The sequence below is a fragment of the Hyla sarda genome, chromosome 5, assembly GCF_029499605.1.
Source record: "Hyla sarda isolate aHylSar1 chromosome 5, aHylSar1.hap1, whole genome shotgun sequence".
NCBI classification, from domain to species: domain Eukaryota; kingdom Metazoa; phylum Chordata; class Amphibia; order Anura; family Hylidae; genus Hyla; species Hyla sarda.
The window spans coordinates 57,977,004-58,004,187 of NC_079193.1; the positions used below are offsets into that span (position 1 = coordinate 57,977,004).

Consider the following 27,184-nt stretch of genomic DNA (forward strand, 5'->3'; position numbering starts at 1 on the left):
AAGCATACCTGTCATTTAATGTGAATTTTAAGTATAAGCTGCCCTGTGTATGTACATGAGAAGCAGCACTATTTCTGTCCATAATATAACTTACATATGATATTTCTCAGCAGATCTCTGCTTTGCTGGTTTTATATCAAATTTGCAGTTCTCCCAGAGCTGGTGGATGGAGGTCCCTCCTCCCTCCCTCCATAGACTTGTGTTTCTTGTCTTGCAGACACAGGACAAAGCTGAGCTGATTTTTAGAGAAGAACATTTGTTTAAATGATAGTGCCTATTTACAGTTTTTGACCCCTTCTCTTACATTGCTTGAGTTTCTCAAACCTTATGAGATCACTTCCTTCAGTCTTCATGCATACTCCTTATTACAGATCTGGTCTCTATGGTTTGCTATCAGCCCATTCTGTACTATCGTGTGCCTCCCGATTTGTATGGAAACAAACAGTTGTCATGGCATATTCTCTCAGATTCTATATTCTTCAGTGGCACACAGAGTGCCTACAGATCTGTAATAGGTAGGGAATAGGAAGGAATCCATAAGGGACTATGCAAATTGCTTTGCCTTAGCAATTCAAAAAATATTTTATCAGTAATTCAGGTATCTATCCTTTTACAACATGTGATAGTGACGTCTGAAGTTTTTTTTTATTGCTGTGATTAATATCAATCACTAAAACCAAGGGGCAGAAGTATTTAGCTGAGGGCTGTGTCCTCTTATATTTGATTGGCTCTGCTTGATTGTTCGCAGAATTCATTGGTTTCCTAAGTGCATAAAAAGAACAATAGAGTAACAAAATAAACAATAAAAATGTAATCTTTGATCATAAGCGGTATCTATTAATGTTGCTCATCTGACACATCCAGTATGTGCACTGCTATGTTCATTCGGGTAGAAGAAACAGACATGGTCGCACATCTACAATCTTGTATAATGATCTGATTGCTTCTCAGCATAATATCAAAAACTAACAGGTTGTTAGTATACATTTTTGATCAAAAAGTACAAGCCCACTCGCCACGTCAAGGCCACCTATTTAGAGTGGGTCCCTAACGTCCCTAGCATAAAATGGCGTAGCACTGGGCGGCGACCACCACCGCCGCGACACCAGTGCCCACAGGGGGGACGACCCACTGGCAGAGCGGCCCCAATGCCACTCAAACCAGTCTATGGGTCGCACCTCCCCACAGACACGGTGCCACGGCAGCAACGGACACCGCACAGCACCACACTAGTGTGAACAAGGTGTAATAGCTCACTTACCAAGCTCTCCCAGTCAGACTGGGAGGCTGCTAGGAAAGAAATGGCCCTTGTGTAGCTAACTACTACTTATATAGGGTTGGGCTGAGGGGGTGGGGAAGAGTGCAGACACATGTTAAAAAAAAAAAAAAAGAAGGGGATAGAAAACACAGTGTGAATTCGGGTAGAAGAAACAGGCATGGTCGCACATCTACAATCTTGTAAAATGATCTGATTGCTTCTCAGCATAATATCAAAAACTAACAGGTTGTTAGTATACATTTTTGATCAAAAAGTACAAGCCCACTCGCCACGTCAAGGCCACCTATTTAGAGTGGGTCCCTAACGTCCCTAGCATAAAACGGCGTAGCACTGGGCGGCGACCACCACCGCCGCGACACCAGTGCCCACTGGGGGGCATGTTGCTATGTTCATACTTACGTTAGAATATGGTGGCATGCAAGTAATAATTGTAGTTACTATCCATCAAATACTTTGTATGATCATGTTGCTCCCTTTGATTTATTATTTGTGACTGGTCAGAATGCCATTGCACATAAGAATTGATAAGATGTTAATCTTTTTGCAGTTCTTTCTGGGCCCCCTTATTCTCATCCATTTAAAGAGGACCTTCTCCACTTTTTTTTTTTTAAAGTATTTTATGTTTGCAATTTTTAAACATAACAAAATACAACACAGCTCTAGGCGGCCACACCAGCAGGAGCCCAGGTAAGAAATACAAAACACTACATAGAATACAAGGGCAACACGAGGACCAGAGAGAATAACAGCAATCCGCAAGTATTTCTAAACCAAGAGGAGCTAGGATTACAAGATCAGGCGCATACTGGGCGACCTCCAGAACAAGACCAACACAGACAAAACAAACAAACACACACACACTACATACAGTTCCCAGCATCCCCCACCAAGCCACAAGAACAACCTCACAAAGGATTACATCCTGCTGTCCGTAGACCTATTACACTCGACCGAGGCATCAAGTAGTAGCCAGGGCATGCACACTTTATCAAACTTCTTCGGGCATTTCTGATTATGATACGGAGCATGATATAGCGGGACATATTTATTAACAAAACCTCGCGTACACAAGAGCGGAGGAGAGGAAGTATCATTCCAAGCCACGACGGCCACCTTGCGGGCACAGACCTTTCTCCACTCTTGACATGTATGTTTTAGTAAATACCTTCATATTCCCTAAAAAAGATGATTATGGAGCATGTTTTCTCTTTGTTGTGCTGTTCCAATGTTATTACTAAAAGAAATGTATTACTAAATTGACAAGTGGGTATTACCACACCCTGTGTCAAAAATTGTGTTCCTACACAGTCTCATAGAGACAAACAAATGTGCCAGCATCCTTAAAGGGGTACTCCGCTGCTCAGCGTTTGGAACAAACTGTTCCGAACGCTGGAGCCAGGAGCTTGTGACGTCATGGCCCTGCACCCTCATGATGTCACACCCCGCCCCCATAATGCAAGTCTATGGGAGGGGGCGTGACATGATGACATGAGGGGGGGCTATGACATCACAAGCTCCTGGGGCCTGCTCCAGTTTGCTCCAAATGCTGAGCAGCGGAGTACCCCTTTAAGAATCCGTCTTTATTTTATTGCAATAATTTACACACATAAATACAGTATATCCAAAGTTTCGACCTCTACAAAGGTTAGCAGGGTCTTCATCAAGCCTTCTTCATGGTCTGGCATGTTCAACACTGGTTGGATAAGTTCTGTTAATGTCTCCTACAGCCTCACTGACTACAACATATGGATGTCAGGGGCTGGGAGCTGTGGGGAACTGTTGTAGTCTGTGATGCCTAACAAGAATTCTTAACTAATGATCTGCCTTCAGCTATAGTAGAGGTTTTCCCTTCCATAGTTATGCTACCTGTGATGGCAATAACAGGACTGCTGATAAGTCATCCCAACAGAACAGGAAGTCAAAGGCTTCTATGATGCTAAAATTGTAAGATTTCTGGATTGTATAGAAAGATAATGATATGCAAAATAAAAAACCTGAAAACTCTTAAAGGGGTATTCCAGGATTTTTTTTTTGTTTGACTATGCTACAGGGGCTGTAAAGTTAGTGTAGTTCATAATATAGTGTCTTTACCTGTGTTTGACGGTTTTCTCACAATTCTTATGTGATTTTCACTCCACTATTTATTTTTAACAGCATACAAAATGACTGTTGTCTCAGATTTTTCCCAGCTTGCAATGAGGCCGAGACCTGACTCGCTAGTCAGCTGATGACATGGAGCCTGTCTGCTTCAATGGGTGAAGGGATCAATCTGCAACTAATGCAACAGCTGTAGGCACCCTGATTGAAAACCACAGGTCTTTTGTTTCAATGGGTGGGGTGGCTGATGTGTGGGAGGGAGGAGAATGGAGTTGTGGGATTTGTAGTCAAAAAAAGAAAACTCAAACAGGAAATACAAGTTCACAAAAAGCTAGCCACAGTGTTCTGGTAATCTCACAACATAGCCATTTATCCCCAAGACAAGCGCAGATCCTTCCTAAGCATGTCCATTACTGTCTGCCAGGTACGTACTAAAATCACCTTATGGTGGAGAACCCCTTTAAGGACATGTTGAATTTAAACATGTGAATTAAACAAGAGGTTCCTACAGAATTGAACACATCTCCCAAATTTAGTTTTGGGTATATTTTCTCTAATTGGCCATTAGATTTGATTCAGATCTGGCCATACACATTCAGATTAGCTGTCCTGGTTAATGTACTAGTGAGTGGAAGAGACGATGCATACAGCATCACCACTTACCACTTGGCTGCTCAGTGTACAGGGGCAGGGACTCCTGCCTTTGCTGGAATCAATAGAAGGCACCAAGGAAAGCACTTGTAGGAACAAGGCAAGAGTCCCCACTCCTGTGCACCCACTGATGAAGAATACATACATTGGCATGCATTAAATGGCCGAGCCAATGTTAACTCAGTAGCAAAGCATACAGTGTATTCTTCACCACTTTTGAGGAACTTCAGAGCAAATTTGATTAGTTTAAATTGATTTGTTCATCTCTAGTCAAATTCTGATCTATATAGCTTTGATCCCCTGCTTTGTTCATGTAACTGTAATGTTTATGTATTCTGAGGATTGCCAAAGGCATTGAGCTGTCGCTTACAGGGATTAAACACTTTGGGAAACCTCTCCCTGCTGTATTATCCCCTGGCAACTGTTTGATTGCTGGGGGTCACTGGTGGGATTTCATGAAATTACTGGGGAACCGCTCAACAGATAATTGTTTGCCCTGCAGCAATGGTCCAGCGGAAATGAAGCATTACTTATCCAGCTCTGTACTTTGGCTAAGGAAACCTAGTGTGGGTTCCAAATCAGGGGAAAGATCTGGAAAGAGGTTGTTCAAATAGGTTACACTTTAAAACTGCTCGTCGATGTCATAGTTTTGTCAAAAGATTGAAATTATGAATTATAGTATTGCTTTTAGAGAAATGAATCAATTGTATATGTTGTGTTAGATTTTAGTCCCCAGTGGTTTATTCTAAGTGAAGTGACTGCTGGTGATTACATAAATCCTCAGGTTGGTAGAGTGTACATATTTGGCTGAGTATGCACATCACACATTAGTCTTCTGGTCTTAGCCCACCACTGAGAATGCCTTTAAAGGTATTTTTTGAGCTGTTGCCAAAATTTCCCAGAGGCAGGGAATGCAAAGTTGAAAATAAAGAAAACCTATACCGTATTTTTCGCCGTATAAGACGCATTTTTTCTTCCCCAAAACTGGGGGGGGGGGGAAGTCTTATACGGCGATTCCATTTCATATCGTGGCGGTCCCTGTGGCCATCAATGGCCGGGGACTGCGGCTAATACAGGACATCACCGATCGCGGTGATGCCCTGTATTAACCCTTCAGACGCGGCGATCAAAGCTGACCGCCGCCTCTGAAGCGAAAGTGACACTAACCCGGCTACCCAGTCGGGCTGTTCGGGACCGCTGCGGTGAAATCGCGGCGTCCCGAACAGCTTACAGGACACCTGGAGGGACCTTACCTGCCTCCTCGGTGTCTGCTCCGTGCCAGGATCCCCTGCATGGCTGGCGCTCTCCTTCGACATCATCACTTTGTCGCTCACGCCGCCCCATCATCCAATAGGAGCGGCGTGCGTAGCGGCGTGATGGCGGCGACGGAGAGCGAGCAGAGACGTTCCGGAGCGATGGGGACACCCCGGGTACATGGTGACAGCAATGGAGGGCGACATCCAGGGCAGCGGTGACGGGTCCGGAGCGGCGGGACACGTGAGTATTACCTCCTATACCAGTTGTCTTCAACCTGCGGACCTCCAGATGTTGCAAAACTACAACTCCTGGCATGCCCGGACAGCCAACGGGCATGCTGGGAGTTGTAGTTTTGCAACATCTGGAGGTCCACAGGTTGAAGATCACTGTCCTATACTTTACATAGTATTTGGTTCAGAATCTTTTTTTTTCTAGATTTTGCACCTTTAAAATTGGGTGCGTCTTATATGCCGGTGCGTCTTATAGGGCGAAAAATACGGTACTTACCTCTCCACATGCTCCTGGTCCAGGACTGTTACTGCTCCAGAGTTCCCTTTGGAAGTACCTCGATGACATTTGATGCATGTGACTGCTGATGCCTGTGATTGGCTGCAATGTTCTATTCTGACTCTGTGAGGTCATCATCGGGGCAATTCTGCTGCACACTCTGGACAGGTAGCATCAATGAACGAGGAGCAATCAGAGTGATTAGTGTAATTTTAGGGTATAAAAGCAAAATGTAATTTTCCTGGAGCTGCTGGTGGTTGCCAAACTTACCTTTACGTCTGCTGCTCTTAGTAACAAATTTAAATGAAGCTGTCAGGTGATTGATGCTGATCTGAGAGCAGTATATGACAGAAGGTGTATGGGCACTGTTAGGAATAAGAAGAGAGACATATCAAAAGTTTTAAAAGGTAGGGGTCTATGTGAAGCTGAGAATCAATCAGGTGAACGAGCTGGGAGAAGTGTGCGCTTAGTGCGTTCTCTAGTGCATTGTGTCACATGACCAGGACAGACTGATAATTTAAAGGGGTTATCCAGGAAAAAACTTTTTTATATATATCAACTGGTTCCAGAAAGTTAAACAGATTTGTAAATTACTTCTATTAAAAAATCTTAATCCTTTCAGTACTTATGAGCTTCTGAAGTTAAGGTTGTTCTTTTTCTGTCTAAGTAATCTCTGATGACACGTGTCTTGGAAAACACCCAGTTTAGAAGCAAATTCCCATAGGAAACCTCTTCTAAACTGGGCGGTTCCCAAGACACATGTCATCAGAGATTACTTAGACAGAAAAGAACAACCTAAACTTCAGAAGCTCATAAGTACTGAAGGATTAAGATTTTTTTTAATAGAAGTAATTTACAAATCTGTTTAACTTTCTGGAGCCAGTTGATATATATATATAAAAAAGTTTTTTCCTGGATAACGCCTTTAAGTCTATAGAGTCGTGCGCTTCTCTCCTTGCTTCTTCTTGCAATTGAGAGGTAAATTTGGTAAAGCAGGATTTTTAAGTTAAAAGTAGAATAAATTCTGGCAAGACTCTTAGGAAAGACAGTAAGAGTCATGTTGGCCTGCCCACTGATTGACAACCTTCCCTCTATCAATGTGCACAGCCAAAGTTAGTAATTATGTGTGAGAGGGGTCAGCAGGATTCTCACAGCACATCTGCAGGGTGAGCAGGACTCTCTCTGTCTCTCCTAGGAGTCCTGTCAGGATTTACTCTGCTTTTTTTGCTCAAAAATCCAAACCATATAAACCTATACGTAACTAGTGTTGCTCGCGAATATTCGCAATGCGAATTTTATTCGCGAATATCGCATATTCACGAATTTGCAAATATTCGCCCATATAGCGCTATATATTCGTAATTATGAATATTCATTTTGTTTTTGTTTTTTGTTTTCACAGTACACATCACAGTGATTATCCCTCTCTGCTTCCAGCTTGTGTGGTGTAAAGAAGGCTCTAATACTACTGTGTCAGACTGGCGTGCGAATTTTCGCATATGCGAAAATTTACATATGCTAATTTTTGTATATGCTAATTTTCGCATATGTAAATTTTTGCATACGCGAATTTTCGCATATGCGAAAATAAAGCGAGAATATTACGAATATGCGAATTTAGCGAATATATGACGAATATTCGTCCATATATTCGCGAATATTCACGAATTTGAATATGGCCTATGCCACTCAACATGATACGTAAAATAGCTCAGCTTCACTCTCTTCATCATATCCTGCTTTCAGATATAAAACTTACTGGCTCACATGCAGTCCAATAGTTTTTAGGTTAGTAACAGTAGGGTCTCTTATCTACTGGGCCCCTGTGCAGCTGAAATGGTAACATATATAGTTTATCTACCCCTGTGCCTTAGATTATGGTTTGGCCTAAAATATAGACCATAGTGTGAAAAAGAAAAAACTTCCTGCGCTAGGCTTGCCAATCAGTTTTTCCTGAGGCCAGTTAACAATAGCAGCATATAAATACAGTAGTGTGTAGGAAGAAAACAAAGTTCTTGGAAATAACCAATACATTCAAGAAAGAAGCATACTTAACGGACTTATCCAGCATCTTAGTAAAATTCATATCCTGATGGAGGCAATAAAAAAATATAAATAAATAATATTTACCTAGCCCTTGTACCCCCGCAGCTCCTGGTTGATTCTGTTGGTCCCCGATCATTTGTCTTCTTCCTACTTACAAGATGAGCACATGGACCTGCCTGCTCTAGCCAAGATGGGACACAACTGCGGACATTAATTGGCCGAGCCGGCAGGTTCTGCACTAAGTGCTTGTTTTGGAAACTAGAATAGAGAAGATCGAGGTACCAGACAGTGTCGGGCACGAGCTGTGGGGGACCAGTGGGTGGACCAGGGCTACGTAAGTATAGTTTTTTTTTCTACAATCCACGTAAAGCTCCATGGAACAGCATAAATGCATCCTATCACATCCTATCATCCTTCCTGTGCTGATGAACTGTTGGATTTTTTAGATTTTTTTTATTAAACCACTTCAATTCTAGATAAATATTATTCACTGTGGTGACATTAGACCTCAGTTTTTAGCTCTGTTTTTACTGATCTACTGATATTATACACTAATCACTTTATATTTTGAACTCTGACAAATTATTTGAGCTGGTTCCTTCTATTTTCTTCTGGAAATATCATAATCATTCAGGTAGGAAAGCTCCTGTATCTGATAGAAATTGTTGTATTTTGAAAGTTCCACTAATCCCCACCAGGGGGAGATAGTATATTAGATGTGCTGTACACACATGAGGGTAATTTAAATTCCATGGATTTCTGGACTTTGATGTACTATTGTTATTTTGTAATGTTTATCCTTAGAGAATATTAGTGAAAGCAATGCTGTGCTTATGAGAAATTGGTACGCTTATAAAATAAATAAAACCACTCCCTTCCTTAGGGAATAGAATCATCAGATGATTAAATGAAAAGTACATTAAGAAAAGTGCAGTGATGAGCTGCAGGCATTCCGCTCACAAGGCACTACATAGAGTGACAGCTTTTGTCACATCCGCGCTGATGTTCTGTACGTTCCTGACAGAAACTATTATTCAAGCTATGTGAGGAAGTGGTGTTATCTGATGGATTCTTTTCTTTAGCGATGATACATATATTGCCTTGTGAGCAGGTATCACACGGGATCATCAGCTTCTGTTGTTGTTGTGTGAATACATTATAACAAGTATAAAATTGCTACATTTTTATGTTGCCAGCTCTAGCCGGACACTTTCTAACTGCATTCTTTTTTCTAAGCTTCCATTTAGAAATATCATGTACAATATCGCAAAGAAAATTGGATGTCTAAAAAATATTTACCAACATTGTTGCTACTTGTCATCATAGCCTTCTCCTTCATAATGCGACAAAAGACTATATAGGCCCACATGTATTAAAGGGGTACTCTGGCGGAAAACTTTTTTTTTTTTTTTTAAATCAACTGGTGCCAGAAAGTTAAAGGGGTACTCTGCCCCTAGACATCTTATCCCCTATCCAAAGGATAGGGGATAAGATGTCAGATCGCCGGGTCCCACTGCTGGGGACCCCCAGGATCTCCACTGCGGCACCCCAGCTATCATTACTGCACAGAGCGAGTTCGCTCTGCATGTAATGACGGGCGATACAGGGGACGGAGCAGCATGACGTCATGGCTCCGCCCCTTGTGATGTCACGGCATTCCCCCTCAATACAAGTCTATTGGAGGGGGCGTGGTGGGCATCACACCCACTGCCATAGACTTGCATTAAGGGGGTGGGCCGTGATGTCACGAGGGGCGGAGCCATGACATCACGCTGCTCCATCCCCTGTATCGCCCATCATTACGCGCAGAGCGAACTTGCTCTGTGCAGTAATGATAGCGGGGTGCCGCAGCGGAGATCTCGGGCGTCCCCAGCAGCAGGACCCCGGCGATCTGACATCTTATCCCCTATCTTATCCCCTATCTTATCCCCTATCCTTTGGATAGTACTTATTAGCTGCTGAATACTACAGAGGAAATTATTTTCTTTTAGGAACACAGGGCTCTCTGCTGACATCACAAGCACAGTGCTCTCTGTTGACATTTCTGTGCATTTTAGGTACTGTCCAGAGCAGCATATGTTTGCTATGGGGATTTTCTCCTACTCTGGACAGTTCTTAAAATGGACTGAGATGTCAGCAGAGAGCACTGTGCTTGTGTTGTCAGCAGAAAGCTCTGTGTTCCAAAAAGAAAAGAATTTCCTCTGTAGTATTCAGCAGCTAATAAGTACTGGAAGGATTAAGATTTTTTAATAGAAGTAATTTACAAATCTAAGCGAATAAAGAAGCACGTATGTGCACTCACCGCTCAGCAGAGACAGTTGCGTGACGGGGTCTGGTAACGGGAAGCTGGATCCCAGCATCAGCGAAGGTGGAATGGCGCTCGGAGGCCACGCCGGCAGTTTTGCACGTAAGTGCATGCTTCTTCCGGCCTCAAAGTTACATTATCGCGTTACTTGCATGTGGTGCTGGATCTTCTTTTTGACCTCACGCACTTCCCATCCATTATTGTTTGAGTTACCATGGTAACTCTGTTCACTATGCTGCTGATAAATACAAGGGCGGGATGACGTAACTTTGAGGCCAGAAGAAGCATGCACTTACGTGCGAAACTGCCGTCGTAGCCTCCATGCGCCATTCCACCTGCGCTGATGCTGTGATCCAGCTTCCCGTTACCGGACCCCGTCACGCAACGGTCTCCGCTGAGCAGTGAGTGCACGTACGTGCTTCTCTATTCGTTTATATTGATACTTCATACTTTGTGTATGTGCACCCCACAGGAGATATAAAGTTGGTTCGCTGAGGCCGCGCTGACATCCAGTACAGGTGTAGTTTGCCTTTTGTGTGCTCTCCCCTCTTCCTATCTTACTGTTGGAATAATTTACAAATCTGTTTAACTTTCTGGCACCAGTTGATTTAAAAAAAAATAAAAGTTTTCCACCGGAGTACCCCTTTAAAGGGGTACTCCGCACCTAGACATCTTATCCCCTATCCAAAGGATAGGGGATAAGATGTCTGATTGCGGGGGTCCTGCTGCTGGGGACCCCCACGATCTCCCTGCTGCACCCGGCATTCGTTTAAAGTGTCTGGTGCGGCGCTGGAGGCTCGTGATGTCATGGTCACAATACCCCGTCCCTTATATCGCCCATCATCAGCCATGGAGCAAAAGTAGCTCCAAGCTGCAGATGTACAGGAGTGCAGCAGGAGAGATTGGGTGGGTCCCCAGCAGCGGGACCCCCCTGATCAGACATCTTATCCCCTATCCTTTGGATAAGATGTCTAGGGGTGGAGTACCCCTTCAACCCCTTTACGATGCAGGACGTAGATGTTAGTCCTGTTGAGCTGGTACTTAACGCACCAGGACGTACATTTACGTCCTATACATAACCGTGAGCATCAGAGCGATGCTCGGGTCATGCGCGGCAGGTCCCGGCTACTGATAGCAGTCAGGGACCCGCCGATAATGGCGGACATCCGCGATCGCGCGAATGTCTGCCATTAACCCCTCAGATGCTGTAAAGATACAGATCACGGCATCTGCAGCATCACGGTCACTAAAATGGATGATCGGATTGCCCGCAGCGCTGCCGCAGCGATCCGTTCATCCAGCACGGCAGACAGAGGTCCCCACACCTAGCTCCGCTGCCTTCTATGGGTCTTCTGCTCTGGTCTGCGATCGAGCAGACCAGAGCAGAAGATGACCGATAATACTGATCAGTGCTATGTCCTATGCATAGCACTGAACAGTATTAGCAATTGAATGATTGCTATAAATAGTCCCCTATGGGGACTATTAAAGTGTAAAAATAAACGTAAAAAATAAAGTAAACAAAATTTGAAAAACTCCCTTCCCCAATAAAAAATGTAAATTGTCCCATTTTCCCTATTTCACCCCCAAAAAGTGTAAAAAAAATTTTTTTATATACATATTTGGTATCGCCGTGTGCATAAATATCCAAACTATTAAAATAAAATGTTAATGATACCGTACGGAGAACGATGTGAACTTAAATAAAAGTCCAAAATAGCTGCTTTTTTTAAATAACATTTTATTCCTACAAAAATTAATAAAAAATGTATTAAAAGTTTTATATAAGCAAATATGGTATCAAGAAAAAGTACAGATCACGGCGCAAAAAATTTGCCCTCATACCGCCGCATATACGGAAAAATGAAAAAGTTATAGGTCTTCAAAATAGGGGGATTTTAAATGTACTAATTTGGTTAAAAAGTTTGCGATTTTTTTTAAGCGCAACAGTTATAGAAAAGTATGTTATCATTGGTATCATTTTAATCGCATTGACCCAAAGAATAAAGAACACGTCATTTTTACCATAAATTGTACGGCGTTAAAACAAAACCTTCCAAAATTTGCAAAATTGCGTTTTTCTTTTTTAATTTCCCCACACAAATAGTATTTTTTTGGTTGCGGCATACATTGTACGGTAAAATGAGTGATGTCATTACAAAGGACAACTGATCATGCAAAAAACAAGCCGTCATACTCGTCTGTGGATAAAAATATAAAAGAGTTATGATTTTTAGAAGGCGAGGAGGAAAACACTAAAATGCAAAAATAAAATTAGTTCCTTAAAGGGGGAAACAAGTAGAAAACAAATGTTTTCAAATCAACTGGTGCCTGAAACTTAAACAGATTTGTAAATGACTTCTATAAAAAAATCTTAATCCTTCCAGTACTAATTAGCTGCTGTATAAAACAAAGAAATTACTGAATTTATTTTCTGTCTGACAACAGTGCTCTCTGCTGACACCCCTGTCCGTGTCAGGAACTGTCCAGATTAGAATCATATCCCTATAGAAAACCTCTCCTGCTCAGGACAGAGGTATCAGTAAAACCTCTCCTGACACGGACAGAGGTATCAGTAGAGAGCACTGTGGACGGACAGAAAAGAACTTCAGAAATTTCTCTGTATTATACAGCAGCTGATAAGTACTAGAAGGGTTAAGATTTTTGAATAAAAGTGATTTACAAATCTGTTTAACTTGAGTCCTTAAAGGGGTACTACCGTGCTGACAACTTATCCCCTATCTAAAGGATAGGGGATAAGTTGCCTGATCGTGCGGGGTCCTGCCGCTGGGGTCCCCCACGATCTCGCATGCAGCACCCCGCTCTCATCAGGCCCCAGAGTGAACATCCGCTCCGGGTCTGATGACGGGGCCGGAGTATAGTGACGTCACGGCTCCACCCCGTGTGACGTCACAGCTCCGCCCCCCGTGTGACGTCACAGCTGTCTCGCCCCTGCCATAGACTTGCATTTTGTGGGGGCGGTGCGTGACGTCACATGGGGCGGAGCTGTGACGTCACTATACTCTGGCCCCGTGATCGGCAGTCATCAGACCCGGAGCGATGTTCGCTCCGGGACCTGATGAGAGCGGGGTGCTGCGTGTGAGATCGTGGGGGTCCCCAGCGGCGGACCCCTCCTTTCATATAGGGGATAAGTTGTCAGCACGGTAGTACCCCTTTAAGCGGTTAAAGGGGTACTCTGCTGGATTTCTTTTTTTTTTTAAATCAACTGATGCCAGAAAGTTAAACACATCTATGACTTAAACACATCTTGATTTGTAAAGTTTTAGCATAAAGACAACCACTTTTTAAGTGGAAATCGGATCGCTGCTGGTCCAGTTTCTGTAACCCCGCAATGTAACAGAGGGAAGACAAGTAAAATGTAGTTTTTCATACCTGCGCTTAAACTGAATGGCCAACTATGTACTGTAAATCATGGATGAGCTGAATGAGCAGTAGCTGTGTTTGTCTGTTCTGGCTCAATGAAGGGGGTGCCCCAGGGGAATCTTCTTCTATGATGCCCATCAAAACTACTATGACAAATGGACAAGGCTTTTTATAGTGAGAAAACGGCTTTTTAAAGTGTATGCCTTTCCATATAAATCTATACCCAACATCCTTTTTATGTTCCCAAGATTTGTGTTTTATTCAAAATTATAGCCTTAATTGAAAACAATAATGGGAGATTTACTAACTTATTGGTTGGCTTACTTTATGGCAAAATTTTGTGCCAATATTGTTGTGCAGGATCCAAAAAGTGTCTAAAATGCGATTAATGTGGTGCAAGGCATTTAGATCAGAGCCACAATTCTGGCGTTCAATATTGACCTCTGCCACTTACACCTATCTTTAGGTTGTGGGTCCCCCTTGTCATCTTCAGCCTGCTTGTCGCAGCCAGAGATAGTTGGGGGTTTAAAACAAATGGACTGTCTGTATTATGCAGTTTGCATAACCCTAATTGATATTGAAGGTTATGAAAACAGCGCAACACCAGGAGCTACCCTCTTTATTTATCTTCCGACTTACGGAAAACAATGTACTGTATATACTCGAGTATAAGCCGAGTTTTTCAGCACAATTTTTTGTGCTGAAAACGCCCCCCTCGGCTTATACTCGAGTGAACAAAAAAAAGTTTCTGGCTTTAGCTGTGAGGGGATGGTCTGGGCCGTCCATCTCCGCCTGTCAATCCCTTCTCAGTGGTCTTTAACCTGCGGACCTCCAGATGTTGCAAAACTACAACTCCCAGCATGCCTGGACAGCCATCGGCTGTCCGGGCATGCTGGGAGTTGTAGTTTTGAAACATCTGGAGGTCCGCAGGTTGAAGACGACTGCGGCCTTCGTCATCATCCAGACCCCCCTTTTGTTTTCTACTCACCTCCCCTCGGTGGGAAGGAAGGGTGAGCTGGTCCGGGCCATCCATATTTGACCTCCTATGCTGCAGGGACCGTCCGGTGGGGAGGGTTAGTCGTTCCGGGCTGTCCATTTTCACCGGGAGGCCCTCTTCTCCGCTCCGGGCTGGCCCCGGACCAGTGACGTTGCCTTGACGACAACGCGCAGGGACGTCCGTGCGCAGCAGACGTCCGTGACGTCCCTGCGCGGTGGCGTCAAGGCAGCGTCACAAGGCAGCATAGATGGCCAAAGATGGACGGCTCGGACTAGGTCACCCTTCCTCCCCACCGAGGGGAGGGGAGTAGAAAACAAAAGGGGGGTCTGGATGATGACGAAGGCCGAAGTGGTCTTCAACCTGCAGACCTCCAGATGTTTCAAAACTACAACTCCCAGCATGCCCGGACAGCCAATGGCTGTCCGGGCATGCTGGGAGTTGTAGTTTTGCAACATCTGGAGGTCCGCAGGTTGAAGACCACTGAAACGGATTGACAGGCGGTGATGATGAAGAGGGGGGGGGGGGGATGATGACAAGGGTGAATGATGACGAGGGGGATAATGACAGGGTGATGATGACGGGGTGATGATGACAGGGGTGATAATGACAGGGGTGATAATGACGGGGGTCTGGATGATGACATGGAGGGATGATGTATTTCCCACCCTAGGCTTATAGTCAAGTCAATAACTTTTCCTGTTTTTTTGGGGTGAAATTAGGGGCCTCGGCTTATATGCGGGATGGCTTATACTCGAGTATATACGGTAGATCCTAGAGGTACCTTGGAATCCAACCTTCATGAAAGTCAGGTGAAGCTATGCAAACTGCATTAAACTGTCTGTTCTGCTGCTTCCAAAACACCTGTGGTGGCTCCGTGCATGTTGAGGATGCATCAGCGGCCCTTTATCTCGAGATTGTCAGGATCACTGAGATTGAACCGGCATCTATTAAACATGGCAGGTCCCGTGGATAGGCCATAGATGTCGAGATGAGAAAATACTTTTAAAAAGGTTGTCTCATACAGGTCTCGGAAACGTCATAGATGGGACAGCCACCAACAAGGACTGGTTCTTGCTGGTTGCCCCAGCCCATTCACATATATGGCATGGTTGACCATCCATTTCTGTATCCATCAATTAATACCACACTTCTGCTAAACTTACCGCCAGGAGCTGAAGCTTCAAACCAAATCTAACTTACAAGTAAATATATTTCCCTCTTTACTGTTATTATTCGTTATTTGCATATAACCCTTTAGTCATATGAGAAACAACAATTATACACACTTCACCAATAGGTCAAATAGGAAAAAAAATCAATCCTCAATAACTGAATGCCTCCTTTTGTGTAATAACAATGTGTATTTTGTTTTAATTTCCTTTGTTCAAATGTAATTAAGGATGAAGCATTTCATTAGTATTTTTGCTACTAACAGCCAAGAACATTGAGCAGCATTAGAATTACAGACACATCTCCATTTCATTTACTGTACGTTCAAATATCAATTAGAAAAAATGGAAAAAAATAGGCTGGGGGAGGGGGGTCAGCACATTGTTGTGAAATGATTGCATACTTAAGAATGTCCCCAACACATGGATGCTTAGTGACAAATAATCAGGGTGTCGCAGTATAAAGGAAAGGTCCCTTGAAAGTCAGAGCTAATCTTCTCCATAGTGCCCTTATGTATTATGAGTACGGAACTTGAGAAATGAGAAACTTCAAAGAGTTCTGCAGTATTCACAGCATTCTGGCTTCAAAGCCTGCCACGCTTTTGTAGTTCTAGACTTGGTATAATTAATATGTTTTAAATATTTTGGCTGAAAACAGCATCTTTGTTGTTTTTTTTTTTTCATTTATTTTGTTGTTTCAAATGTATTTTTTTTTTTATTTTTTGTTTTATACAGAGCCACCTTTCATAATATGGGTCATCTCAAGCAAAATAGAAGTTTTCATTTCTATTATAAATTTTTTTTTTACAGTAATTTCCATATATTAAAAGGGGTTTTCCAAGATCATAAGAAAATGAACTTAAATGAAGGAATGTATCACCGTGGCCTAAAACCGTATACACAACCTGCAGTCCTATAGACTCATAAAGCTACAACTTCACTGGAACACCGACTATAGCTTAACCCACAAATAAGGGGGTAAAAACTAAACTTTTATTCAGTTTACATTAAAAAAAAGACCACCATATAAATACCATCTAGTAAGAAAAAGATATTGTAGAACAATGGCAGGCCATGATAATCATGTATTGTAAATATTATATCCTAAAAGATCCTGGCCTTACTAGCCATGCCTATCCTAAACTGACACCCTGGTATGGGCATACCCAGGACCAAGGAGCTATCCCTATCCTAGTGTAAACCCTTACCTGTATGTTAGTGTAAGGAATATTGTCTGTTTATGGCTAGAGAGTGCAAATAATCTGAAGTTGGACCATCAAAATGAACTAGTAATAAACTTATTTCAATATTGTAACAAAAACACACAGTAAAAAATTGCCTTATTTTGATTTGCCTCCATTTTTGTATTGGCTGCACAGTATGCACACAAGTACATGTGTACTCCTGTTAGAGCCGTGACAGTCTTTTATGAATAGAGAAAGTGAAAAAAGAAAGAGGTGCGGTACTGCATATATGGTGGATTTCCTAACCAGATGGTGTTATGCTGAGGGCACAACACCTTGATGTACCTGTTGACTCGCTATGTAGTCCTTGAGGAATGTGGGATGGCTGCCTCCGCGTCCTGCCTGGTACACAAAGAGTGTATCAGTAATGAATATGCACACGAAAGGGAAGTAAATTTCCGAAAACCATTCGTATCAGCCGTCGCCTCTCCCAATTAGTAAGGAATTGTTGATGCCAGAATCGATAAAATGTTGTTTATTAGAAAGAAGGTGCAACTTAATCGTTTCGAACTCCTGAGGACAAGTGCAATACCACTTTTTCTGCCGCAGGAACACTGTTCCCATTAGTAGGAGTCCTGCAGGACCAGCCCTTGATTGGAAATCTTGGGTGAGTTCCCACACTTTTTTTCCCCAGGACTTGACCTCTATGCAATATTATAAAAACATTTCAACATTTTTAAAAAGAAGGAATAGACACAGATAGGTGGCATCCCCGGGACTGGAGAAAAGTATACGGAAAGTATATGTTTGTCTGTTCTGGCTCAATGAAGGGGGTGCCCCAGGGGCTCTTCTTCTATGATGCCCATCAAAACTAGTATGACAAACTGTTTTTTAAATTGCATTTCTTTCCATATATATCTATACCTTACATCCTTTTATGTTCCCAAGATTTGTGTTTTATTCAAAATTATAGCTTTAATTGTAAACAATGATGGGAGATTTACTAACTTATTGGTTGGCTTACTTTATTACCAAATGTTGTGCTAATATTGTTGTGCAGGGTCCAAAAAGTGTCTAAAATGCAATTAATGTGGTGCAAGGCATTTATGTCCGAGCCACAATTCTGGCATTCAATATTGACCTCTGCCACTCACACCTGACAACAATGCAGATCCTAGAGCTACCTTGTAATGCAACCTCTATGAAAGTCAGGTGAAGTTATGCAAACTCCATTAAAGGGGTACTCCAGTGGTTAATTTTTTTTTTTTTTTACCATATGGCATCTTCTTTGTAAGTTTAGTTTTTTTTGCAATATACATGTGTTATATGTTTTGGCAGCATGTATGTGTTTTTCTTACCTGTTTGTTGGGCAGGAAGTTCTGTAGTTCAGAGGGTTTTCTTTTACTGTTGTCCACAGCGGCCATGTTGAGTCGGCTGGTGGACAAGATGTCATAGCCACGCCCCCTCATCTCCTCCTCCAGGAGGTCTGTATGAGAAGCCATAGTACACAGCTCCTCACCTCTCCTCCCCCTGCACTGCTTCTGAGGACACAGGTCTGCATGAGAAGCCATAGTACACAGCTCCTCACCTCCCCTCCCCCTGCACTGTATTCTAAGGATGCAGGTCTGCATGAGATGCCATAGTACACAGCTCCTCACCTCTCCTCCCCCTGCACTGTATTCTAAGGATGCAGGTCTGCATGAGAAGCCATAGTACACAGCTCCTCACCTCTCCACCCCCTGCACTGTATTCTAAGGATGCAGGTCTGCATGAGAAGCCATAGTACACAGCTCCTCACCTCCCCTCCCCCTGCACTGCTTCTGAGGACACAGGTCTGCATGAGAAGCCATAGTACACAGCTCCTCACCTCTCCTCCCCCTGCACTGTATTCTAAGGATGCAGGTCTGCATGAGAAGCCATAGTACACAGCTCCTCACCTCCCCTCCCCCTGCACTGTATTCTAAGGATGCAGGTCTGCATGAGAAGCCATAGTACACAGCTCCTCACCTCTCCTCCCCCTGCACTGTATTCTAAGGATGCAGGTCTGCATGAGAAGCCATAGTACACAGCTCCTCACCTCCCCTCCCCCTGCACTGTATTCTAAGGATGCAGGTCTGCATGAGAAGCCATAGTACACAGCTCCTCACCTCTCCTCCCCCTGCACTGTATTCTAAGGATACAGGTCTACATGAGAAGCCATAGTACACAGCTCCTCACCTCCCCTCCCCTTCTCTGTCTTCTGAAGATGCAGGTCTGCACAGGAGAAGGAACACAGAGAAGATAAGTGTGTTATCTGAAGGGGAGGATGACAAGGTTCACAGGCTGGGGATGTGTGGAAAACATATAAAAAACCGTACACATAGACAAATAATTGAAAACCGTATGCCACCGGACGCATCCGGTTGCGTATGGTTTGCTTGCAATACGGTTTTCTCCCGTACTCAAAACCGTAGTTGATCACTGTTTTGTCTCCGGTTTAAAAACCGTACTGCAACCACATATTTTTTTTTAACATGGACGTCAATGGGAAACGCACATGTATACGGTTCCATACGGGAAACCGTATATGGTTTTTACTTTGCACATGTGCATTTGCATTCCAAAGTCCCCACCCATTAAAAATGGACAAAATTTTCAAAAACGTATGTTTTAAAAAAAATTAAAACTGTGCAAACCTCTTCTACTCTGTGCAGTTCCCGAAAGCACTGTTGCCAGACAGCAAAGAACACCTCAACTTCAGCAGCTGATAATTATTGGAAGGATTAGGATTGTTCAATAGAAGTAATTTACAAATCTGTTTAACTTTCTGGAGCCACTGGATATATAAAAAAAAAAGTTTTTTTCCTGAATAACCCCTTTAATAGCAATCAATAGATTGCAATAAATAGTCTCCTATGAGGACTTAAAAAGGTAAAAAGTAATCAAAGTTTATTTTTTTTTAAATGTGAATAAGCCCCTCCCCCATTAATAATTTAAATCATTCACTTTTCCCATTTTGTAAGTAAAAACGGAAAAAAAAAAAATAACGTATTATGTATTGTCACATGCAGAAATTTCTAAACTATTAAAATATAATGTTAATGATCCTGTACTGTGAACGGCGTAAATGCAAAATAATACCAAATTCCAAAATTGCTGATTTTTGGTCACATCACATCCCAAGAAAAAATTAAATTAAAGGGGTATTCCAGGAATTTTTTTTATTTGACTATGCTACAGGGGCTGTGAAGTTAGTGTAGTTCATAATATAGTGTCTTTACCTGTGTGTGCTGGTTTTCTCACAATTCTTCTGTGATTTTCTCCCCAATATTTATTTTTACCAGCATACAAAATGACTGTTGTCTTGGATTTTTCCCAGCTTGCAATGAGGCCGAGACCTGACTCACTAGTCAGCTGATGACAGGGAGCCTGTCTGCTTCAATGGGTGGAGGGATCAATCTGCAACTAATGCAACAGCTGTAGGCACCCCGATTGAAAACCACAGGTCTTTTGTTTCAATGGATGGGGTGGCTGATGTGTGGGAGGGAGGAAAATGGTATTGTGGGATTTGTAGTAAAAAAAACACATAAGTCAAACAGGAAATACAAGTTCACAAAAAGCTAGCCACAGTATTATGGTAATCTCATGACATAGCCATTTAGCCCCAAGACAAGCGCAGATCCTTCCTAAGCATGTCCATTACTGTCTGCCAGGTACGTACTAAAATCACCTTATGGGAGATAACCCCTTTAAAAGTGATCAAAATGCGATATATATACAAAGGTCCACCGATAAAAATTACAGCTCACGGCACAAAAAATCAGCAAACAAACGTTTATAATGCAAATCTGGCACCTTGCCAGTTTTATTAGACAGGTTGCAGGGAAAAAATAAACAGAAAAACAGGAACAAAACAAAATCCTAGACCGTCTGGTCACTGACTAAACAGATCAGCTTGTCCTGACTAACAACCGCTGAGCTTCCCTCAGCCGGTGAAACATATGTCCCCTGCAACCTTCTACTCACAATTCATGTCACTCTTTGAGCCACTCATAGCTCGGGCTGTGTACTCCTCAGCAGGCTCTGTCTCTCCCCTACAGCCCACTTGCTGTCTCCTAGGAAGAGCCCAGATTAGACTGACTCTCCATCTTATATACACACCTCCTTTCCCTCCTGCCTCATTAATTAAGAAGCAGGTGAGAGATACTTCAGGGTGAGCCAAGGAAATACACCCTTTCCTTGCCATCTCATCACAGTGGGTATTGTTTAAATTATATTGACCTACAGAATAAAGAGAGCATGTCAGTTTTACAGTTGTGTAAAAACAAAAACAAAAAAAAATTAGCAAAATTGCTGTCTTCTTTTAAACTTTCAGCCACAGATAATATTTTTTTTTTATGGTAAAATGAAAGGTGTCATTACAAAGTACAATTTGTCCTGCAAAAAACAAACCCTCACATGGGTCTATGGATGGAAAAATAGACGAGAAGGAAAAAATGAAAACACAAAAACGAAAATTGCCTGCGTCCTCAAGGTTAAATTGGACTGTGGCCCTAAGGAGTTAAAGGTGGATAAACCAAATGCCCAGGCAGTGTCTGTGCATGCACAGATATAAAGTGCATAGGATTTGCATAGAGTATCGGAAATACCATTGAATGAAGGTAGAAGGATGGGTGGGTAGAAAGGACAGAGACAGATTAGGAAATGTTTTTTTGAGGGGACACCTAAAGATTAGGAATAAGTATGATTGTCCAGATATGGCATTCCAGAGAAAAGATTCAGCACACAATGGAGATGTAAGAGATTTGGATTATAGGAAATTGTTGCCTTAGCTTCATAACAGAAATAGTAAAGTGAAGCGGTAGACAGAGATGATGGCGGAGATAAAGAAAGGAGCAAAGTTTTGGAGACCATTTAGATATCAGGGGGACTCCTCAAAAATCCCAACCACTAGGTCTCATATAGTGTCTATTAATAGATATACTAAACTAAGTGGAAAATTGAAAGAGGATATCTTGTATATAACTAATAATATTTAGTATAAATTGAGGTACCAAAAAAAAAGGATTGAAAACATGAAAAAAAGGAAAAGAATAAATATATATAATTAGAATGTGTATACTTAGAATTAATAGCTGGTTACTGCTCCCTAAGAAGACAAAGTTCTGCAGCAATGTTACAGAGAGCTAATACTCCACCAATATTGTACCATATATAAATATATTGAATATAAATAGATAAAAAAAATAGACCAGGTATATAGGAATGAGTGCACTCAATCTAATAAAATGCAGGGGATCCCAATACAGAATTGAATGTACCAATACTTAGAATTTGTCAGTAAAAGCAAAAATCACGAAAGGCATAAAATAGCTCTAACCTGCTTTTCAAAGTCCGTAGGGTTGGTAATATCACAAACCGCAACTGCGGTACTACTGTATCCTCCGTGTGTGATCATACACACACCTACCGAGGTTCCTCCGTTCGGTCTAGTAGGATGTGAAAGATGAGAATAATACTGTAACTGGTAGTTAGAGATGATATTATTGTGATGTTACCTTATAGTAATCTTGTTCCATAGTCACTTATTTCCACTTCAGGAGTAGAGATACTCACATATGGGCACAGAACCACAAAGCGAGGGATGTCCTCCTCCGTGTGAAGCGCGGCAGTGGTAAGTGAGGTTCCAGTAGCGGTCTGCAGTCTGCGTATGCGGGGTCCGGCTCTGCGGGGTTGCTGTGACCATGATGGAGGAGATTAAGAAAGGAGCAAAGTTTTGGAGACCTTTTAGATATCATTGTTTAGTTAAATGTGTATTCTAAAGTGAATAGACAACCTGTGCAGTGACTGGTACAGGGTGTGGGCATAAGTGTAGCGGCTAACCAGACTGATAAGTCGGGTTGTTGTCTTGTGATAGATTACAGAGGGGATAATTTGGAGAAGGGAAAACCAATATTAAAGATGTAAGATGAGAATTAATCAGAGAAACAATAAGAAGTTTGGCTGTTTCCACCATAAGAAAAGAGTGCGGATAATAGAAAATGTTTTTGAGGTACCAATGAGGTGAGTGTGCAAATGACTAAATAAATGTGGGACAGATCTGAGTCTAACACAATCCCAAGACCGTATGCGCGCTGCCTACAAGATACGGTACTAACACTCTCAAAAGTGTCAATTTAGGTAGGTAGGTTATTTAGTATTGTGTACTGCTTTTTCTTACAGGGGCTGTCTCATCTCAACACCCCCTTTTTTATTTGAATCTGATCATCTGATCTCTATGGGTTCATCTTTTAAATCCCAGACAGTAGCATTATTGCCTGACTTTGTAATATGTACTCAAGCTACATTTGCCAGAGCAAAGACAATTTTTGTTAGTGAATCCCTTCTCTACCTCATAGCGGGGGCCAGTCGAGAGGTCACAGTTAATGGCATTTGTATACCTTAATAGGGGTCATAGAAAAGGTTTATAAAGATGACACAGTCCATCTACAAGCACTGACTCTCTGAAGTATATAAAATATAACAAAAGTGAATAAAACCGCTTTAACATGTTCTTGTAAGACCTGCATGAAACTGCATCCCACTGCTTTCCAGAAATATCTAATCATGGAATCACTGACGTTAGCAGAACATCATTAAAGAAGGTGAGTGACTCAGAACCGAGCGACAATTTCTATTATAAACAGTGAACTTAATGTATCTCTACAAACCAGGGTGCACCATTCAAAGGGGGCAGTAATTGCTAGGTCTCATGCAGTGCCCTTCCCTGACTGCAGGGAGCAGCATTTTGGAAGATATATGGTTTGCCACTGGATTAAAACTGTCCATATACATAAGTGTCCGCTTAATGCACAAATGGCCAACAGCTATTTCCTTCCAGCTTCTCATAAACACCTGTCATAACAGATCTTTTGTGTCTTTCTTTAAATGGTGCACTGTTTTTATTTCTGTCTGACAATACAGGAAGGCCAGAATTGTCATAGTCCTAATTCTGTGCTATAGCAGATCAATGTACCGTATATACTCGAGAATAAGCCGACCCGAATATAAGCCGAGGCCCCTAATTTCACCCCAAAAACCCAGGAAAAGTTATTGACTCGACTATAAGCCTAGGGTGGGAAATACATCATCCCCCCATGTCCTCATCCCCCCTGTCATCATCCAGACCCCCGTCATTAACAACCCCGTCATCATCACCCTGTCATTTTCACCCCTGTTATCATCACCGCCTGTCATCCTCCCCCCTGTCATCATCCAGACCCCGTCATCATCACCCTGTCATCATCCCCCCTGTCATCATCCAGACCCCCGTCATCATTCCCCCCTTCATCATCACCGCCTGTCATCATCCCCCCTGTCATCATCCAGACCCCCGTCATCATCACGCTGTCATCATCCCCCTGTCATCATCCAGACCCCCGTCATCATTCCCCCCCCTTCATCATCACCGCCTGTCAATCCCTTAATCAGTGGTCTTCAACCTGCGGAGCTCCAGATGCTGCAAAACTACAACTCCCAGCATGCCCGGACAGCCATCGACTGTCCGGGCATGCTGGGGGTTGTAGTTTTGAAACATCTGGAGGTCTGCAGGTTGAAGACCACTGCGGCCATCGTAATCATCCAGACCCCCCTTTAAGTTTTCTACTCACCTCCCCTCACCTCACCTTTTTATTAAATTTGTTGCACAATTGTCGCACCTGCGACCACGCGATTTTTCGTGCGACATTTTGCCAGAAAAGCGAGAAAAGCAAGTTTTTCCAAACTTTACTACGTAGTTACATTTTTAAAATGGACTACGGGTAGTCTGGTATTTATGATCTGCGACAGTCGCATAAAAGTCGCAAAGGCCAGCAAAATCGACTATATTTACTCCAGCCTTTTCCTGGCTTATAATCATGATTAACCTCAGGAAATCTGACTATACCTTAACATGCAGCATTATGAATGCCTAACAACTAAATATATTTATATATATATGCTTTTCAGCTCAATTAGAGGCTTGGAACTGAAATCACATGTACAAGAAGGAATGCCGAGGGTGGATCTCTTACAAATTTCCCAAAAGAAAACAACCAGACACAAATGTTGTCAACAACAGTTTTCATTATTTCTGATGCTTTTTTAACTTGGAAAAACAAAATAAATTTCCTAGACAAACAGAAATTACATCACGCTTCAACAGCCCAGAGTTGTTTTTGTTACTTTAACTCTAAAAACCAAGGTGGAGATTTTGGAAAGCCTGGCCAGAGGAAAAGTTGCCCTCTTGCCCATAGCAACCAATCAGATTCCTTATTTCATTTATAACCAGGCCTCTGCTAAATGAAAGAAGCGATCTGAATGGATGCCATGGGCAACTGGCCAATTTTTCCTCAGGACAGGTTTTGATAAATCTCCCCTCAAATGGCTGACTAATATCACATTAACTAGCCATCAACATAAGGTGGGTTTCATTTGGACACTGCTTCCACTGAAAAGGTGCTTAGACATTCAATGGGTAATAAAATAATCCCAAGTTTTCAATTCAACCTCGATTTTTAAACCCAAAACTTGTCTCATGTGTTTAACATGTGTTTGCGCCTTACTATTAATACGAGGGATAGTAGGTGATTTTGGCATTGTGAGGGTTACTGCAATGTGGTCAACCATTAAGGTCGGCTTTTTAGTTTTCCTATTGAACAACATCTGAATGGCCAAACCTTTCCCCCCCACCCCCACCCCCAAACCCATTAAAGGAGAACTATGGGATTGAAAAATATATCCCCTATCCTAAGGATAGGGGATAAGTTTCAGATTGTGGGGGGTCCAGCCGCTGGGGCCCCCGCGATCTCCCATACGGGGCCACAGCTCTCTGCATAGAGAGACCGTGTCGACCACCGCACGTTGCGGCGGCTGACACGCGCCCTCCATACACTGCTATGGGAGAGAGACGAAGCACTGCCTTCGGCACTTTCTGGCTCTCCCATAGCGTTGAAAGGAGAGGGCGTTTTGGCCGCGTCTTCGGGCGGTGGTCGACCCTCCCGCTTTATGCAGAGAGCCTCGGCCCCGTACGGGAGATCGCGGGGGGCCCCAGCGGTCGGACCCCACCCGCAATCTGAAACTTAGCCTCTATCCTTAGGATAGGGGATACATTTTTCAATCCTGTAGTTCTCATTTAAGCCTTGCCTGTTGTGCACAACCATTTTTCATCTTCATTTGAGATGTTGGGCCTAATATACCTAGCCAAAACCCTTAAAAGGTAAAATCTCTTGAAAACAAACTTGCTGGACTGTTAAAGACCTTTTGCCCTTGCAAGTCTCTTTGATAATCAACACATATCATTGATCCTAACCCATCAGGGACCACACTCTTATTGGCCTTCCAACCCGGCCACTACTCACTAGGAATATGTTCTTGCTAACCATTTTGAAAAGGAAAACGTGCAAATGGACAAAGTGTTATCTTGCGGGGGACCCTAGTGCATTGGCACCCCACAATTGCCTGTATGGAGCATTGTATCTCCTTAATAGCAGCTGGTTCAGAACCTCAGCTGAAGCTGTGGCCGCAAGGCTGTTATCTAGATGATATTGTAGGAGGCCTTGTGGCCCCAGCTCCAGACGGGGATGTTGAGACGCCACTTGATCTCAGAGTATGCCAAATATAACTTCAATTGTGGGGGAACACAGCACTCAGACACACCTTGTGAAAAACCATGGTGAGTCAGAGTGCTAAGTTCCACTGCAATTGACCGTATTTAGCCCCTGCTCTCAGATGAAGTGGCCCCTTTACACCCCCATCTGGAGCAGGGGCCACTTACGCCCCCTCCAATCTTCTCTATGGAAGAGGCCTGCGTGCGGCACTACAGCTGGTGGGCTGTATGCAACGCCACTTATGCCAGCTGATGTTACAGACATGCGATTGCGTGGTGCAACTGCGCTATTGTTCCTCGCAAGCAACCACACATATCCTTTATACAGTTTCGATGTCAACAGCTGCTTAACAAGAGACTATTCCTAGATTGGATTGGCAGGGTTGGAGGCCATTTACAGCTTGGTTACTGATCTGATTTGTGTCTTGGATATGTGTTGCTCCATTATGGCAATTGCGGTGCACAACAGGTATGTAATAGACTAGCCAAGTTATCTTTTCTCTTATTCTTTAACTTTGGTATAATTATGAGTTAGAAACAGTGTACTGTTATCATAATGCAAAAACTAAAGCTTCCAAAGTAAAGGGATGCTCCACATACATTGAGTGGTCACCCCGTGTCGGGCCAAAGTCACTCAAACTTCCAATTCCTTTCACTGAAGATAGTGTGGAAATGTTCAAAGGGGCCAACACGGGCCTTTGCAT

At 42.8% G+C, this 27,184-nt stretch overlaps 1 protein-coding gene and 1 long non-coding RNA gene across 2 annotated transcripts in view; one reads left to right on the top strand and one right to left on the bottom strand.

Annotated features, from left to right (window-relative positions):
- Positions 1-5,910, bottom strand: part of LOC130273184 (uncharacterized) — a 53,941-nt gene extending 48,031 nt beyond the window's left edge. The window contains exon 1 of the long non-coding RNA XR_008843900.1: positions 5,792-5,910. This is a non-coding gene — a long non-coding RNA (uncharacterized LOC130273184). The remainder of the gene's footprint in view (positions 1-5,791) is intronic.
- The window catches only part of PTPRN2 (protein tyrosine phosphatase receptor type N2), a 1,048,643-nt gene that overhangs the window by 522,800 nt on the left and 498,659 nt on the right, over positions 1-27,184 (top strand). The window lies entirely within an intron of this gene.